General features: G+C 36.7%; 1 protein-coding gene across 4 annotated transcripts in view; it reads right to left on the bottom strand.

Annotated features, from left to right (window-relative positions):
- The window catches only part of LOC107074170 (latrophilin Cirl), a 284,489-nt gene that overhangs the window by 204,117 nt on the left and 60,162 nt on the right, over nucleotides 1-20,210 (bottom strand). For 3 of the 4 annotated variants that reach the window (XM_015335342.2, XM_015335347.2, XM_015335346.2), the window contains exon 1: nucleotides 9,667-10,667. The gene's annotated coding sequence lies outside the window, so the exon portion shown is untranslated. Of the gene's footprint in view, nucleotides 1-9,666; nucleotides 10,668-15,066; nucleotides 15,095-20,210 lie in introns of those variants that run through there. The other variant, XM_015335343.2, reaches the window with a different exon arrangement.

Below are 20,210 nucleotides of genomic sequence, written 5' to 3'. Positions count from 1 at the left end.
GAAGGTTCGTTCGCGAAGGAGAGACGGAACCGATATTAAAAGCTGTGCACGAAGCACCGTGGTGGTGAGCAACGTTAATTAGTCGAAAACATGGTGCAGACGATATGCCTACGGGGTCGGACTACGCCGTTTTATTACCCTCTGTAACGAGTACGGTGGCGCACGCGGCGTATCTAAATAAAATTACCCTGCAGAGAACATTTGCTGGGGTCTTTCCAAGCAGCCACACCGACTTCAGCCATGAACTTCGGTACTTGGATTCGGCGTCAGCCGGTGAACATCGTTTTCGGTCGTGAAAGATCCTTCTTGATAAGAAAAATGAATAAAGAGAGAGAGAGAAAAGAGAAGTCTATAGCAATCCTAAATGAGATATCAAAATAAAGGCAGTTTTATCGATACTTATTCAACGTAAGAATAATTAATAAATATTATTATTATTAATAAAACCAAAATGAAAATTCGATTATTTTTTCTAATTTCTAATATAAAAAAAATTCAAAAGACAGATAAGTAAATAAATACTAAACAGAATTGGGAAGCTTTAAAGTTGAAACAAAAGCTACGGTTGCTTGAAAAAGTAGCACGTGGAGTTGGGTGGTGTAAATGCGAATTGCACGAGTGAAGCGGGACGTGGAAAAGGTTTTACGAGGAGCGAAAGGCCAATTCTGAACGTCGAGGCCACGCGCAAGCCTAACGTTTCAGCTTCGTTTAGAATTCACTGGTTGAAAAGCGGGATAAATTTTAGACTCGTGCTCACGGGGAAAAAAGTAGGCATTTCAGTAGATTCCAAAGTGAAAAAGGGACACAAGAGGAAGAGAGAGGAGAATGAGAAAAGCGAAAGGGAAAGACTGCTCTTACAAGCGACCTGCGTGATTACGCGCAGTTACGACTCTCTCATCCTCCTCCTCTCACCCTGCACCCTTAAATCCTACACAAGATAAGGTCGGCTTAACGTGAAAAATGCGGACCCGATAGAAGTACGCGCAACGCCTATAAATAACGCTACTGGCGACAACTAACTTTCTCTTTCTTTCTTACTATTTCTTTTCTCAAATACATATGAACATGTGGATTGGAAAATCATAATGAGATAATTTTGTTATATTATCTATATCCATTAATCGTCCTAATTTCAATAAAATATCTTTCAACATTTTTTTTTTTAAGTGCTAAATACAAAGCTACGTTTTTCTCACTTAGTTCTCCAAAAATGGAAAGATATCATAGAAAATTATGGTCAGGTGGTTGCCGTGAGAATAACGTTCTTGGTTACGAAGAAAAAAGAATGATTGCGACAAAAATTGCAAAACTAATTGGCTTTTCTTTCTCGAAGCGTACGGTTCTTTTAGCGATCCGATATCATCGATTTCATAGTATATATCGAGCATTAAAACGTGATACATTTCATTTTCTCCATTCAGGATCATTAACGGGAATGTTTTGAGCCGAATGAACGGCTTCCGTACTCAACCACTTTGTTCCTTTTTCGTTCTCGAGCGATGCAGTTATCCGTATTTAACGTGTACAGTCTCTCCAAATTTAGCGAATCTAGATTTACTTGCTTTACGTCAGAGATTCGAGGTAAAACCGAAGCATTGAGTCTTAGCGCACTATTTCTACCGTTGAAAGGGGAATGACTTAAATGATTCGATGTACAAAAGTATCAAGAGATAAATAATCAAGAAATACTTTCTCGTTCGACCTCGTCCCTCTTTTTATTTTTTTTCTTCAAATATCATTTCTAATTACACACACGAGACTATGCTTTATTCTTTGTGCTTCCATCAACCTCTTACTTCTGACGCGTAATGGCAGAAATATTTCTCAACCTGTGGACCACGACCCAATATTGTGCTGTGTTAAATTTTTAATAGACTACAATGTAGTAGTTTTTACCTTACGCCAAAATAAGGAAAAAAAGTAATTAATTTCTAAAAGATATCCAAAAGGTATTCGTGTAATGTTATTTCAAGTTTTTGCAAGAATATCAAAGTCTACCGCGGATTCTGAAAAATGTAATATTTAAACATTTAATGATACCATACCAAAACACAAACGTATCGAGTTGAACGGTAAAAAGATTGAGAAATACCATATAATAGTATCTGAACTCCGTATACTGTAACTGATATTATGAAGAATACTCTTTTAAATGCAATGATTAGAAATAATGTTTCGCTCTATTCTATTTTTTATCGTAGAAGAAGTAGTAAAATGTCAATTTTATAAAAGATGGTAATCGTTTAGGAAGTATTTTTTGATAGATAAGAATATATTGAGGAGCTACTTCATTGCACGAAGGGAGTCGATCGTAAAAGTGACCATCATTTCAAGAGCGACGCTGGAAGGTAAATTCGAAGGGGGAGTAGTCAGCGGTATTGTAAGTGGATGCCGGTGGCGGAACCGGAAGCAGGAAGTCGAGTGCGGCATAGTAGCGATACGCGCCGCACTTATCCCCGTATCGATTGTACCCAGAGTTCTACGACGACGACGACGACGACGACGACGACGACGACGACGACGACGACGATGACAATGACACCACTGGCGTCGCCATACACTCTCTAACGCTGACAAGGCATTCACCTGGATGGTTCCACTTTATCGTTCGTCCATTGCTCGACACTACCCCGTCAGAGAATTATAGTCAAGTCAAGAGGTTGTCTGTCAAATTTCTATTGTCTCACTTTCACCTCTTTTGACTCCTCGATGAAGTCTTTTTACTATTATTTCTTTAAATTTAAAAATCTTATTCTTACAGATATCTACTGTTTGATAATAACATACATACGTCATATACAGAATTACTATTATATAATATTTAAAATTTCTCACAAAAGTCACTTTATCTAACTACAAAATGATCAATTCATTATCTACTAAAGTCTGTATGTGTACGATATTAAAGTTTTTTCAGGATTATATTAGGATTTTTTTTCTAAATTTCTTTAGGTAAATTTTTTAAATATATACATGAGAATCAAGAAATAAGATAACAATATATAATATAGAACAATTTTTTATAACTTAGAATAAATTGTTTAAAATACTTTGTTTTAAAATACATATAAATTGTACTTTCATTTCTAGCTATTTTTGATTTAAATTTAAAGTTTGCCTCGTGGCTTTATGGGCGGACATCAAAGAACACCGAAACGTGCTAACCGTACATGCATCGACTCGCGTGTGAACTTAAAGAAAAAGAAAAAAGAGGGAAAGAAAGAAAAGGGACGAGTAGGAGAAGGAGGAGAAGGAGAAGGGAAAAAGAGGCAAAGTTTCGTTTTCATTTCGCTCGAAGGCAACGCCGTCCAATGGGGCGTCATATTTTCGTGGCAGGCATCGTTATTGAATGTTACGTCGACTTCGCTGGGATCCATTACCAAACCGTCAGATCGCGTTTTTTTTCTTGTTACGGACTCTTTATCATGCGACCACAGTCGCAAGTAAGATTTCCTTCCACAGTTGGACGAAAACATACGTTGAATCAGACATATTTTGGAAAAAATAAAACAAAAAAAGAAGGAAATGAAATTCTGTTATTTTTAATATCGATAAGGAAATTATACGCAATGCATGCATTGATTCTTAAATTTCACGATACATATTGCAAGAAGTATAACTTTTAGTATTAGAAGTCATTTTCACGGATGCAAGAAAAAAGCAAGTGTTTAAACGTTGATATGACACGAGAAACGAAAGACAAGATGAAACTGATACAAGTTTTACGAAATCAAAGTGTCGATGCATGGATTGTAACATGTTTCAACGAAGAGTATAGTAATCTAATCCTTCCATCTCTGTTTTATAAATTCCACACATTCACTATATATGGATTGTATCAATCCATTCCATATATCCATGTATGAAACAGAGAAGAAAGACAAAAGAAAGAACGCCGGAGGAAGAAAGAGCGGAACGACGGAAGATGCAAAATTTTGAAAAAAAGAAAAAGAAAAAGAATGAGAAAAGCGTGAAGTACGCCAATCATGGGCCGTTATTGGTGGCAATTATGATAATAGCATACCTCGAGCGAGAACCTTCGTTCGTTCGTTCGTATGTTCGCGTAGGATCACGGCTACGCAGGTATGTATGTATCTATGTACATATGTATGTATGTACATATGTATGTATGTATGTATGTATGTATGTATGTATGCACTCAAAGTCCGATGCATATTTCTCCTCTCTTTCTTTTTCGACTGAAAGAAGAAAGGAAGACTTGAGCGAGCTTGCTCGAGGACTACCGGCCTCTATTAATCATATAAATCGTCTGTTGCGGTTGGGAATATTACGACTTGCCAATAATTGCGCACAAATTGCGACTAGGAAAAACGTCTGCGTGACTTTCACGCGATTATAACATACGCGTATACATTAAAAAAAAGAAGATATAAGAATCATCTACGTATTAAACTCGTCTTTGAAATCGTCATTTCATGCAAAATTTCGAAAAGCCTTATAAAATAATATGTCATGGAATAAAATTGTTTCTAAAAATGTATTCCTTAAAAATTTACCATTCTATAATTCATTTATTACTATATTTACTGTTGATATCTAAATGTGTTGACAAAAAATATCTATTACGTTTATCTTATTAGTTAGATAATATTTATTTTTACTCACAATCAAAGGTACCACATAGCGAACAAAATATGCAAGAAAAACTTTCTACGTTAAATGTATATTGCAATTCGAAGAAATCGAACACATTACGATCGGTAAGACGAAATAAGTTAATCTAAGTCCAGTGGTGTTAATCTAATATAATAACAACAATTTCAACAACTTTTGAATATTCCGTTGACATCTAGAAGTTCACGACTACGTTCGAGTTCTTAGAAAAGCAGAACGACGATCTAGGAAAGCTCGTCTTAGGTATTACGAAGTGTTGGAGTATTCGCTATGATTAGAAAAGAGGACGCAGGAAGCGAATATACACGTATAGGTGAAGGAAAATGTTGGCGCAAACGCAAGAATTATCGGCCGCACCTACCTAGACGACGACGTTGTCGTCGTTGTCTATCGGACTCGAAGATGTTTTCTGCGTGATTCACCATAAGGTTTAATCTTTCTTATTCTCCTTCATATGCGAAGATTAAGCAAGACTTGCGAAGTGGAAAGTGGTGCTACTTGGAACTTGTCTCCATCTTTTTTCTCTCTCTCTCTCTCTCTTTCTTTTGTTCTTATCGCACGTTCACCGTCTACATTACCAATAATGATTCATATTAATTACCGCGTAAGGTCTACGTCATTCTCCGTTTAAAATATCCTCAGTCATCTTCAATTTTCATGTACTTTCCGTCAAATCATCATTCCATTGTTATAACAATTTGACGAGATTGAAGTATCTGTGTTGTGTCACAAACAGCTACTATGTACTTCAAAATTTACCTTGTTATTTGCTGTTATAATAGTGTTAACGAAATTTTCTATTTGAAAAAAATAAAAAAGAAAGGTGGTTGAGAAAGAGAGAAAGAAAAGGGAAAAGGGGTACGACGGGCAGTGGGTCTCGTTATGGCATATTGCTTCAATAAAAATACGAGACACGGTTGGGGTTCGGGTTGCACGATAGCGTCGACCGACATTTGTCATCGACTTCGCGGCACGAACGTTTTATTTTCCGCGTTGTCATGTGCCGTTGTTTCATGCTGTTGTATTGTGTGTGTCTCCTCGTATGGGTAGTTAGGTTAGAGATGGTTTGCATCCTCTGTATAGTCATTGCACACGATGTAACGTATATAAATACACATATACAAATAAACATAAATATAAATGCAAAACACGACAAGTGTGAATTAGCCTGTAAGAAAGGAACGAAAGGAATATAAAATGCGTTTTGCCGTGACGAGCAAAGTTCTAACCGAAGCGGCAACCTTAATACGTTCGCATAGGTTCCGCCCGCAAGGACAGTCTCGCGTTTCTAATTAGACGAAGAACGTAGTGGTTATTTGCTTTCCTACCTAGTCGAAGTCTCGTAGTCACAACAGTCAGCAGGCAACAGTGTTGTTGCAATTGTTAGTATTATTGTCACTACTGCATAAGTGCGTCCGTACACGACCATTGCTTTCATAGCTTACCACGAAACGTTCCGTACACAGAGGTGGGTCTCATCGTCCATAAAAGTGGACACCGTAACTTTGCAAATAAGCCTTATGCCGCCTACGTTCATTTGCTGCCTCTTATTTTCTTTCGTTGTAATACATAAAGAACACCTTCCTATTCTATCTCTATCACTGTCACTCTCTATCTTTTTTTTCTTTATTTATCTTTCTCTCTTTCTCTTTCTCTTTCTCTTTCTCTTTCTCTCTCTCTCTCTCTCTCTCTCTCTCTCTCTCTCTCTCTCTCTCTCTCTCTCGTTGATCTAGTACGCAAGTCTGCGTATTGCGATGTTCTCTCGAGCATTCTCATGTTAAATTGCTTTCTCGAAAATTTCTCTCGGTACGAAACTATCGCGCGATAGTAATTAGTTTGAATTGCCAATGATGCATATACATTTGAAGGAAGATTATTTCAAAACTTTCCTTTCTATAAACAAATCACGAATCGTTGCCGTCCAAAATGTGATTCATAATATAATATCAGTTAGTTATAATTTTAAATTTGTTTCTTCTTTAGAGAATATTGTTGAAATATCGTTCAAAATTTTATGTCACTTATTACACATTTTCATTCGAAAATAATTTTTATTTTCTGGAAAACAAAACAAATTAAAAGAGAGATCCAAATGAAATTGTGACATCACATAATAAATTCGCTTAAATCATTCTATGTGTATCGGAATATATCGTTTCATTTTGAAGGATCGATCTTTCCCAGAGCCACTTTTGAATGTTTAAAAGGTGGCGATCGAAGCATTAGCGAGATACGATACGTTAGCATACCAGTAGAATAAATAAGTCAAACAAGAGATCGGTATTAACGGAGCAAACGGGGATAGAAGCTCACAAACGCGGGCCGACCACTCGTTCATCAAGAAATACGATCACCCGAAAAGATCCAGGTATTTCCAGTTTCGTCGTATATCTTTGCCACCTGCACCCGTTTTTCAACTTTTTCATCGAGGATGTTCTCTGCATGTTTCATAAGGATCTTTCGCGAAGGTGTAAAAACCAGAATCGGGAATCCATCGACAATAAATTAAATGGTCACGGAAAAACCAAATTCCCACATGTCAAATATATACGTTCATTTTTTTATTATATCTTCTGTGTAAATTTTTTTATTCTATTTTTTTTTTTTACTAAAGAAGACTTTCTATACAATTAATCAATTCTATTAGATTTTGAAGTATCTTTTAAAATCACATGGATAAATAATAATCATCCCTACGCTCGAATACACATTTTCTTCCTATGCGTTTCGTATTTACGTGACGAACAACGAGAATTATTTAGTGATTACGAATACAGTTATATATTCTACATGAGCAGTTACATGAAGCATATTTATGTATATATTTGCACATTGGTGGTCACATTAAACGTTATTCACCGTACAATTCATCGTGGGATTTGCATACGAATAAAAGCACTATATTCGCATATTTCTTTCTTTTTTTTGTACTGGTCTCTTTCTCTTTCTCTTTCTTTCTCTCTCTCTCTCTCTCTCTCTCTGAAGCAGTCCGCTTCACGGCTCGAATACGGGTTAATATTCGAAGAAACTCAACTACGCGATGTAAAGGTTGAAAATATGTTCGTTGGACCGTTCCACTTCTGCTCTTGCCGTATAATTTCCCTACAAAATTCGTTTCGTACTAGTTAGGAACGTTTCCTCGACGTTTTTTCTTCTAATCGTATATCTTTTTCCTTATACCTTGTTAAATCCAATCGCAAAAATCATTTTTCCTTTAAATACGTTCAAAAAAAAAAAAAAATAAAAGCATAAAGCTAACAAATAAAAATAATAATTCGTTCGTTAAACACAATTAAAAAATAAAATTCGGACGACGTTCCAATAAAAAATTTAATAGCAGCAAAACCGAAGTGAACGAAGAATAGGAAATTATATGAAATGAAACGAATGCAAAAAAAAAAAGAATAAAAGAAAACGCGAAAAAAAGCAACGTCACCCAAATGATTATCCACGAATGGAAAGGGTCAACGTACGGAAGATTGCTCTCTCGAATCCATAGAAATCAAAGCGACAGGTAAGGTAGTCCTTGCATGGTTAATTCGAATATAATATGTAAAGAGGATGGTTGATGTCGTTGAGATTCTAATTTGACTACACGCGCAGTACGTTTTGATCTTAACGAATGTTAACGTACAAAACGTACAAAGCCGTAAATTCCTCTATGCACATTGAATTACCTATATGAATTCCGCAATAAGAGAAAGAGAATGAGAAATTAAGAGAGAGAGAAAGAGAGAGTAAATTCATGTTATGAAGTAACGAATACACGATCACAATTTCATTGTAATTTTATAGGTAGAAAGAGTAGTATTAGAGTCGTTAAGATGCAAGACCAATTATCGTGCCAATCAAACGACTACTACTACTATCACATCAAAGACAACTTTTTATTCCCTTTTTTTTCTTTCTTTCTCGTATAAATAGAAGTTAGGATCAATCGAAAGGTGGTTCGTCTCGTTACCGGGTAACACAGTTTTCTCTTGATTGGTATCATAGTCAAGAGTTGTGCAGGGAGAAAAGGGGGTTTGGGGTGGAGGTAAGGTTCGCCGTTCACTCAAGAATTCTCTTTGCGTTACGCAAGGGCAACGGAGTTGGTTGCGAGCCGACGCACGCTTCGAAGGTCACAACGAAACAACAGCTTATAGTGATCGATGACGCGACGCCCAAATTTAAAGAGAAATAATACACCTGAACTATTCGGAACGTATAAATTAACGTTATTAAAAAAAAAAAAAAAAAAATTATATACTCAAATTCGACGTATCATAGAAAACAAACTAACTAAAAATTTAAGAAGAAAAACAAAAGAAAAAACTAAACAAAACACAACGAAATGGAACAACAAAGCGAAACGTCAAAGCTTGGCCCAGGCCATCGTATACTTTGATCCCCGATACCGTTGATTAGACTTTTTCCCAGGGTAATCGATTATACATATGTAGATCGGACAAAAACCTATCGGTACGAAACAAAGCACTATCTCTCTCTTTCTCCTCATCTCTCTCGCGTATTCGAGAATGACTGTTAAAGTAAAGAGGATGGATGCCCGAGGCGTATCGATGTTGCGACGCGCGATATACGCTCTAATCGTTCTAGCGCTTTTTAATATTGATAGAAATGAACCACTCGCGGCGTACTTTTAAAAAAGAGCCGACGCAACTTCAATTTCTTTTCAATTTTTAATATATCAAATCGTAACCTACGAAAATGCATATCATAAACGTATTATTTCGTACGATAGAAGAACATTATTTTTAAATGAAACATATTGATCTTAAGAAAGTCCAAGAATAATAAAATATTTTTAATATATGTTTTCTTCGTTATTCAATAAATTATCTTGATAATTCAATACACGTTTCACACTTAAAATAAAACTCGTTTAACTCACAACGAAATATTAATGAAGAAGGTATTTAAAAGAAGAAAAAAACAAAAGTAGCACACATTTAAATCGTCACCCCTCGCAATTATCGTCGACCGATTTTCATTCATCTTTCATTCATTTACAAAATTAAAAACCAAACTTACGAGAATAATGACGAAAACTGGTAACTTATGGCACATCTCACAGCTTATACATATATATTTATAAATATGTATATATGTATATGCAAAAGAAGAACATAAAGAAAACGTTCACTGTACACAGGATAAAACAACACCACTGAGAGATCCTTAAATGCACTGTAGCTTCGTACAGGGTCCTCTTCGATTCTTATCGTTGATAATACAAACTGAAAATGAAATTATCCACGACGAACGATGAACGGATAAGAGAAGGAAAAAAAAATGATTCAAGCTTGTTCACAGACAAACGCACACCTCCCGACGGCTTCTGTTTTCACCGCGATGCTGCTGCGCTATCATTCGATCGACCATTCGACGAAATCTCCACAGTATCCGTCTCGTATTTTACTCCAAATATCCTGGATATATATCACCTAGAATTGAATCCTTTAAACTTAATCCCTTTGAACGTTATTCACGTTAGTTTCTCGCACTATCTTTTTCTATCCCTTTATTATTAAAACACCGATAGAAATACGTATTCTACAGAAAAACACCAAATATTATCAAGTAAAATTCGAGGTATCCTTCATTCTTTTGAATAACACTTTCTCGAAAAATAACGAATCACTATGTTTACTTAATATAATCTTTCTGTTAATTTCCACCTCTCTTTAACCTATCCAATCGAGCACCTATCGATCGTATCACGGTACGCGCTTATACAGATTATCACGAGTTTCCATGGTGCACTCAAACGCACTTTACAAACGAGTTCAGCAAGTACAGGTTTTAATTCTCAGTATCCTCTTTCACGAACTTTCGATGTACTTCGTCACGCACGCACACACGCACGCACGCACGCACTCGAAAAGGATCACTCTTGTTCCTCTCCTCCTTCTCCTCCTGTTGGAGGACACGCTAAGGAAGACGACGCGCGAAGGAATCGTGGTAAAAAATCCGAAAGAGAACACTGGAAACGGCCGATCCGCTCCCAACGACGTTGGCGAAGTAACTAAGCGGCGAAAGGGAACGAGAGAGCGTCGGCCCCCACCACTGACCTGTCCTGACGCCCCACCGTCAAGCCCTTACCCCCACTACTCTCGTTCGTTCTCGCTCTTACTCTCGTATATACACTGGCTCTCACTCGCTCCCCACCACTTACTCGTAAAACCCGACGGAACACGCTTAACCCTCCGTGCAACTACGCTCTCCAGACTCTCTATCTCTGCCTATTTCTCTCTCTCCTCTCTCTCTCTCTTGTCTGCCTGGATATATTTCTCTCCTCTCTCTCTCACTCTATCTCTTTCTTTTTATTTGTAGAGTTAGTTTTATTGTATGTTATATATATATATATATATATTTCACTTTTATTTCATTTTTAATCTTATTTGTAACTACTCTATTTCTCTGTTTGTCTGTCTTGTCGGTCTCTTTTTTTGTTTACTTGCTTTGCAAAAGACAAGCCGTTAGATGGCAAAGTCCAAGAGGTTGTCCTAATGGTTTGATCGGACAACAACGAGAAGAACGCTTTCACGAATTAATCGGTAGCGTCCCCGCACTACACATCCAACCACGATTGATTCGGTGTGGAAAGTCGGAGAGAAAAATCACTTGGTGAAAAACGTTCGATATTTTCCGCTTTCAGAGATTTCAATCCTGTAGACTCTGGATTTAACCATTATCTTCTTTTCCACTGTTGGACGAGAACAGAACAACTACGAGAGACGACGACGACGAAGACAACGTCAACGAAAACGATGTCCAAAGTGCGCGCGCGCGCGCTGCTACAGTAAATCGCTTAAATCAATTTTATCTTAATTTACGAAGAGAAGAGATCGTCTTTTCGAGGTGCTACCGACGGTGGAGATAAGGAAGTAATTTAAGAAATTCCTCCCTCTTCTTCCTTTTCCTTTTCCTTTTCCTCTCCCTTCTTCTTCTTCTTCTTCTCTCTCTTCTTCTCTCCTCTTCTCTCCTCTCCTCTCCTTCTTTCACACCTAAGAACGTTTCCAAGACGAAACGTTAACATACCTATCCCCTTTTCACTCTTAATTAATTATTGTTGTTTTCGAAATAAACTTTTTATGCTCAGAATAATTATTTAAAAGCTAAATAAATTATATTTTTATATTGATTAACTCTTGTTTAAAGTTACAATTAGCTTTAAGTTTATCATAAACATATTTTGTCCTTTTCTCTTTCTCTCTCTCTTTCTCTCTCTCTTTCTCTCTATTCTCGTTTTTTCTTCCTATCTCTTGGCTTTGCTTCTAACGCGCAAACGGGTATCGCTCGTTTCTACCTACGAATGGAGCGGAAACGTTACATCGAGGAGCGTATCACCCGATTTATCTCTCTCGGTAATCCGTTTTCAGTCTATCGCCAGACTCGATTGGCGAGCACGAACGAGCCTCGTCCGTTCTAGCCGACGCCTGAACGCTAAATAACCCGTGCGCGACGGATAAGCCGACGACGCTTTGTCGATCCCAGAACTAGCCCTGACTAGTCCTTCCTGACTCGGTAACACCAAAGCTGTACTGGTCAAGCTAAATGTTCTACCATTATGAACTCGATCTATACCACATATTGCTTTTCTCTCTTCTTTTTATTTTTATTTTTTTTAAAGTTAGAATATTTTTATTTCGCTTTTTTTTAATTGTTTTTTTAATAGTTACGATTCTTACTTTGAAAAAATTATTTTTTTTGAATTATTCCAAACAATGCTCAGATATTTTGCCTTTTATTTTTCCCCCTCCCTCTCTCTCTCTCTCTCTCTCTCTCTCTCTCTCTCGCGTTGATCCGTACACCGAAGTTGAATCGAAGAGTAATAAAGCGGTCTTAGGTGAAAGGCGTACGCGCGCGACGAGATTTATCGCACCGTGGAAATTTATTCGTCTGTATTTACCGGTAAAGGCGAAAACCACCTCGGGACAAAGGAGCCACCCCTATCTTGGGGGTATCGCATAAACAACCAAGATCGCGATCGTACTTCTACGATGTACGATCTCCGAGAACGCTTTTACAAAAGAGCCGCGAGACCGACGGCCTTCGTGGTGAGTTGAGGCGAGGGTAAGAAGGAAGGACTTTAGAGTTTTGCCCTTGCTTTGCTAATCCTAAAACTCCATAAATATCGTAAAGAGAATTTGTTCTCCAAAGGATCATACTTGTAATCTAGACGCTGCCAACTTTTTGTTTATTTCATTCTTTCGATTCTTTTTAAAAGAAATGGTAGTATTGTAGAAATCTGTTAAGTGCACGCAAAAAAAGGGAAACGAAAAAAACCATGCTATTTGTTTCGCTTCAACGAATCAGTTAAAAGGGAAGTCGTATTTATATATACATACGCCACCATTTTCATTTCCAATTTTTTCTCTCTCTCTCTTTTTCTATCGTTCTTCGTACAATTATGCACGCCGCTTGTTTCTTTCATTTGATTCTTTCGAAATCTTTCATTTTCACCTCTCGATCGCGTGATCGCTGCTTTCGTGCAGCCCTTTTGGCAGACGCGTTACGTACCTACCCGAAAGACACGTTTCCAACCATGTTCGACCACGCGATGAGGAGAGAAAGAGAGAGAAAGAAAAATAGAGAAAGAGAAAGAGAGAGAAAAAAGAGTTCCAAATGGGATGCAATTACTCCATCGAAAATTAGAATGCAACCCCATTTGCCATTGCATCGTATCACATCGCAAAGAGATTGCATACTATTTCGTTGTAATTAATATGTAAAAAGTGCTCTTTCTAGATCGTGAGAATCCTTCTTCCTTGTCTCATAATTGACTCCTTATTTTCAGACTTACGAGAAGATCCAGGTAGCTCTTATATTTTTACCATCACAAAAGTTAGTTAATATCACCTTTGGCGATATACCAATACCAATTTCAGGAGAAAGTAGAGACAAGGAACGAGAAATGACCTAGAGAGTCTTTTTTTTTCTTTATTGAAAAGAATGAGAAGGAAAAGTAGATAGTAGGGAAGGGGTAGGTTGTCCCATTGTAGGTTGATATCTGTATTCTTCTTAACCTTCCTAAATTCCCGTCCACCATTGACTATTTCACGGTTCATCCAAGCGATAAGTAAACGACAACTTGGAAGGACCAAACAGGGTAATAGACCGATACCCTTTCATGTTTTCTATTCTTTTCCTTTTGCTATACCTACCGTTCATCATCTATCTTTCTGCCTACATTTAGTTCCTTTTCATGGAAGAATATATCGCTACATCTGATATTTGTTCGTTTAACACGTTTTGTGCCACAAGTCGTTTTTCAACATAATACAGCAGCAGACCATGTGTACCACAAACGGTAGACAATATTATTTATAGAGTTTCAAGAATATATTCAAATTATATATTCTTCAATTTTTCTTTTAAGAATTTACAATTCATTTATTCGTAGAATTAATGTTGAAACTATAAAGTAATTTTATTTATGTCAATCGTGATTTCAACAGATGTTTTTTTTGCACTTTATCTATCACAAATGGTACACGTGGCAAGGAACATGTTAATAAGAAATGATTTTTAGTTAAAAAAGATATTGATCTTTTCAAACACTTATTAAAGTGATAAAGGTATACGATCCATTATAGACGCTAAGATTTCTTGCGCTTTTCTTTCGATATTGTTTATAAAAAAACTTAAGAGACAAGCAAGAAATGTAACTGTTTCGCTGTTGATCGCGACTCTCGATTCGTTGTTCCACATCGCATAGATATCGTTAAATCTGAGTATGTACGTGACTATGCGTGTTTTATAAGCGAAATCGATATACGCCGATCGCGTGTATCGTGAGAACGCTCCTTCGATGAATTTTCATTTATCGTTTCTCGATTTACACGCTTGTCGATTGTACAAAAGATTGGCGACTCTCGTAAACGGACAATTATGCACAGTAGATTATTCGAAACAAACGGGATTGCGACTTATACATACCATACCACGAATCGAAATGAAATCGTAATCTTTGATGTAATGCATTACGTTCCGTAATACATTACTACAGAGAAATTTTACAGGTGGTTTGTCGAATCGGTAGTTTTACCAGTGAGTCGTTCTCTCGTTTTCCATTCGTCTTAATAAAATTAGGTAAGAATGAATGAGACTATATATTGCATATACGTACCAGTTACACTGAGTGGTACCTACTTATCCATACATATATGTATATAAGTAGACGCGTGGGAAAGAATTTTCTTTGTTTCTTGTCGGAATTGCGCGTATATATAAATTTATATGAGCAGAATTGTTCACAAATACCTCACGAAAGCTTCTGTTGTTAAAGTAGAAATTAAGGATGTTAAATAAGTGGGTGGAAATAAAATGGTAGGGTGCGGAAAAAGAAATATGGTTAACAAGGTTATCACAATCTATCTCTAATTTTATAAGAAAAATATATGTATACTTTTATTTTTGAATACTCACGTAATTTTTCCACGGCGTTAGCGATTATCTGCAACAGAAAAGTAGAAGAGTGAGATGTTAAAAACGTGACACGAGAAACGATTCAGTTTAAACATTTATATGTGTTCGTGTCGCGTTCGTTCGTCGCTCGACTCGCGTTACGGCCGACGTTCGACGAGGAGAGATCGAATCTTTAAAACTCGTTCGAGAACGTGTACGCGAAGAGACCAATAACGGCTCGAGGCCAAAACGTAAGTACTTCGTAGGATGCTTCTATGCTGCCAAGTGGGCTCTCTCGATTCTCTTATATAAGTGTTTTAATTTCGGTATTTCACGATAATTAAAGTGGAAAACATGTTTTCTCAACACACAAATTTAATACAAAGCGCATTGCGACGAATATACTTATTAATATCATTATTATCATTATTATATTATGAAGCTACTGTCAGCTCGATACATGTGTGTGTATAATAGATATTTATCTATTTATTAATCAATGAGTACAATGAAATTCAATTATAAGCGCAGTAGACCAAATGTGGAAATAATGAACAATAATACGAATATAAATTTAAAATGACTACGTAGTATAATACTTCGTAATTTCCTATAAATTTAGAAAAAATGCGTCAAGGTAGGAGATATGATACATAGGTGAATTAAGTTGCCTCTCAGAAATATAACTTCTGACTCATCGGTAATTCACGCTAAATTGAATCTATTAAATAGAAACCCCATATACGATTCCAAGATTTCCTGTATTGTACACGTTTTATTTGTGTGTATTTATCAATTATACAAAAAAATACAACGAAATTACCCAGTAACAAGAACAACAAGAACACGAGAAGAAGCATAATGCAACTCGTGTCGTTAGTTTTCATAACTAAAAGAGGAGCAACGAAATGTGCATCGACATTTACCTCGACTCGATTGCTCTGGAGATATTCTCGTGCGATATCACGAGTCGGTACTACCGATTTTCAGCAGTGTATATGGTTAGGTTGTAGCCGATTATCGTAAGGTTTTGCATTCGAGGGATTTCACTAATCCATTCTCTCCATATAATCCCATTATCGGCCGTTTTCCTTACGGCGATACCAGGTTAACGGAGTACGCACATATGTATATACGTATATATATACTTGGTAACGCGTTATATCTACAACTCGTATTTAGAGATCCTGGCAAAGCGACATTTACACTAGGGACGAGACAAAGAGAGTGTGTGTGTGTATGTGAGAGAGAGAGGGAGAGAGAGAGAAAGATAGGGAGGAAGAGAGAAAATTTTATCGAAGGTAACTGCAACACCGATCGACGAAGAACGTTCACGCGTTCGCAAATGCCTCTGCCAGGGTATAATTAGAATATCGTCCTATTCAATATGCGCGAGCAAATCCTAGGTAAAGCGATCGTATTAAATGGTTTCGACTGATATTATTGCCATGGTTAAAGGTTGTCTTCATAGGCCCATATGTATAAAATGTTAGTTGAATGATACGACTAACACTGTAGATACACTAACAATGTACTAACATTGTAGAAAAAAAGAAATTTAGAAATTTTACGGTCCAAAAAAATTTCAAGTCTGTTCATTATTTTTTTATTGCTTGAAATCGTGACTTTCGAAAGAAATGTCCAAGTAAATTATCTTTTTTTAAGATCAAAGTGATTCTTCTCGAATTTTTAGGTCATCTATTTTACTTTTTTTAGATGAAATTCATAAATCATAGCATACAATGCTATATACATCTAGCTATCAACTATTAGGTACCGTTAACTTTCACTACTATAAAGGACAGATTTCGTGATGGTCACACAAGTTGACTCGTGTGTATCGAACGAATTCATTTTGCGTAGGTAACGTCTCATTCAAATTTGGACCATAACGAATTCGCATAGCGAGGGTGAAAGGAAAAGAAAAAAATAAGAAAGTAAGAAATGAGGAAAAAGGAAAAAAGACGAAAAAAAAGAAGAAAGGAAGGAAGAAAGAAAGAAAGAAAGAAAGAAAGAAAGAAAGAAAGAAAGAAACGAATCTTTTTGGGTTAGCCCCCTAGGGGGTAACAGGCAGGCACACAGATCGGGGTACAGAAGAGTGGTGCTAACTTAATGAGGGACCACCTAGTTTTAACTGTTTGTTTTTCAAGCTGAGCCATGGTCCAAGTCCAACAGAAGAAAAGAGAAGAAAGTGAAATAAGAGAAAAGCAAAAGTTAGTAGTTGGACAGGCTGGTGGTGGACGGATCCGACTCCCGTCGTTCCTTCTTTTCCTTCGTCTTCGCTGACGTTACTCACATTCTCTGTCTACCTTTCTCTTCTCTTTATACGCGTTCACGCTCGGTCGACCTTCGTTTATGGCTTGTATCGCATATCTCGTTGCCATAACTTCCGCGATTTAGCCGTGAAATTACACGCGAATGAATCGGTACCGAAGAGCGAGCGAGCGAATGAACGAAAGAACGAACGAACGTTCGACGATAGTACGATAAACTTTACGCTCTTCTCCTTATTCCCTTATCCTCTCGTGTTCTTTTTCTGCCACCTCTTTCTCTCTATCATAGTCTATATATGTATTCCGTCTCGATCCTTCGTCGTTCGATCGATTTATTCGCTCGATTCGCGCGAAGAATGCAGCTGACGCGCGATACTTTCGCGGTCGACTAACAATAAGTTTGCCTTCTTCTTCTTCTTCTTCTTCTTCTTCTTCTTCTTCTTCTTCTTCTTCGTGCTACTTCTCCAAACCACTTTGGTAGCCATTGTGTGGATTATTGTGCCGATAGGTTCTCTCTCTTTCTCTTTCCCTATCTCTCTTTCTCTTTCTCTCTCTCTCTCTCTCTCTCTCTCTCTCTATATATATATATATATATATATATATATATATATATATATATATATATATATATATATTATATTTTGCATATATGTATGCAAAAAAAGTTGTGTGTGAAAAAGAAAAAGATAGAAAGGAACAAAAATTTTCCTTTATTAGCTTCGCCATGCTGTGATACTTTTTCTACAGTTATTTTATTTCTTTTTTTCATTTTCATTTTTTTCTCATTTTATCTTTCTTTAACGAAGCAAAGAAGATCTTTTTTAGAACAGGAGCCCAAACATAAATTATTTTTAAATTGCGATTTTCCAATATATCGTACCGATCGGACGTTTCGTTTCCCTCGATTTGTTGTCGTCTAGGAATAAAAAGAAGGAGAATATATTTTCGAAAATGAACGATAACATAGCGATGAAAAAGTGTGTTTGACGTGGGTGCATCGTCCATGATTAAATTTATCACTGACAAGCGGTACGGAAAAAGCACGCTGACATAACTTTTGTCTCGACCACGTCTGTATCCTTCCGTCGTTCTAGCGACAAGCACGATGAGAGTTAACTTTTGTTGACGCGAGTGTTCGTGCACAGAGCAAAAAGGGTCGCATTAGGAATTTTCGCCAAAATCGAGAAAATGTAGTGTATAACAACATATATATATGTATAGGACGTAGGTACTTTCGAAAAAGTTATCGGAAACGTTCTAAACTTTCTACTTCGGAATTCGTTTCGCGTAGGTATAGTTTTTCTTTTTTCAAAGATTATATTTTTGATTAACACTTCGTGAAACACTCATTTACAGAATTTAATATCTCTTTGTTATATAACTTGTTTTAATACAATTCGTTACAGTTTATATTACGATTTAAAATCGTGAAAAATCATTTTCCATAAAGTATTTACATAAGTTTCTTATTTTATTAAAAAAAAAGAACATTTCAAATCAATTTTATGTATTCATCTCTGAATACAAATAAAACATTATATTAAAATAGATTAATAACGAAACTGTTCGTTCGATTTAGTTTTCTTAACGATTTTTTTGGTTAGTTTCGAAAAATACTACTCACGATCACATATTTCCCGTCGAAAAGACGGCATATGGGCTACGATGATGAAGGGACGGTCTGCCCGCCGGCGATCTCGTATTTCCCGTCGATTCTTATTCATCCTGTCTTAATATAAAAGAACACGATTGGTTGACCTCGCAAGGATCCCCGGCGACACGAGGTAGGACACGCGAACGAAGAATGAAAACGAATCGGTGACAACGAAAGAAAGGTACCCTCGTTAACATTTACTTCGTCGCATTACCATGCTTAACGTGTTAACCCTTTTCGCTTTATTTAAGCAATTGTTCTTTGACTAGGGTCTCGTTAAAAACACGCTCGTTACACGATAGTTTTCCATTGATCTTTCATAATGGTGAATAGAAAGAAATACTATTCTATTATTAAAAATCTTTTTAATCATTTTCATTGACGAACAAATTGCTCGTCAGCATGGAAAATGATTTTTTGATTATGAATTTTAGAAATTCTTGCCTATGCTGTAATTTGGTAAAAAGTTCATTCTTTCTCGAGATATACTTGGTACAAAGCTTTTACTTCTCTCTCTTTTTATCTTTCTCTTTCTCTTTCTCTTTCTTCTATCTTTCCTTTTTCCATCTTCGTCTTGCATTGTATGACCTCGTGACGCATCAGGATAAGTGACATTTCGTGTTCCGTCTCGTGAAAGATTTCAGGGATGCACGAGACATAGTAAATAAAAATATATATTCGTTTATAGAAGAAGAGAGCACGATATCGAGCAAGTTTCCCATTTTGCGAGAAAGGTGAAACGCTGTGGCAATAGTACCTATCGATTGTTTATCTTGAACCTAGCGAGATTATTGAGATTCTGGAATCAAAATATTACTCTTATTTTATTGTTTTTATTTTTATTTATTTTTCACTTTTATAAATACAAAATACGAAACTAAAGTGAAAATTTTGAGTAGGGCTATCGTACGACGCAGTTATTCAACGAGCAAGAATCGAGGAATACTTTCTACGGTTTGAGATATCCAAGGTAGCCGCGTTCTTGCGCTAACGAGTGGGCCTTAAAAGGGGGAAAGAGTTTCCCCGATCACCGGTTAACATCTTTGTCTCGTCCTTTCGAGGCCGGCTTGTGAATATATTCATGAGAAGGAGTGCGCGAGCGAGCGAACGAACGAACAAGCAAGAGGAAGATAAAGAGAAAGAGAGAGAGAGAGAGAGAGAGAGAGAAACAGTGAGTACAAGAGTATGAGAGAGGGAGAATACTGTAGTATCGACCCGTCGAAAATTTTCGTCCTCTT

Source organism: Polistes dominula, unplaced genomic scaffold (assembly GCF_049000335.1).
Source record: "Polistes dominula isolate Pdom_NZ unplaced genomic scaffold, Pdom_raw_medaka contig_20, whole genome shotgun sequence".
Classification (NCBI taxonomy): domain Eukaryota; kingdom Metazoa; phylum Arthropoda; class Insecta; order Hymenoptera; family Vespidae; genus Polistes; species Polistes dominula.
This window is presented reverse-complemented; position numbering and strand designations above follow the sequence as displayed.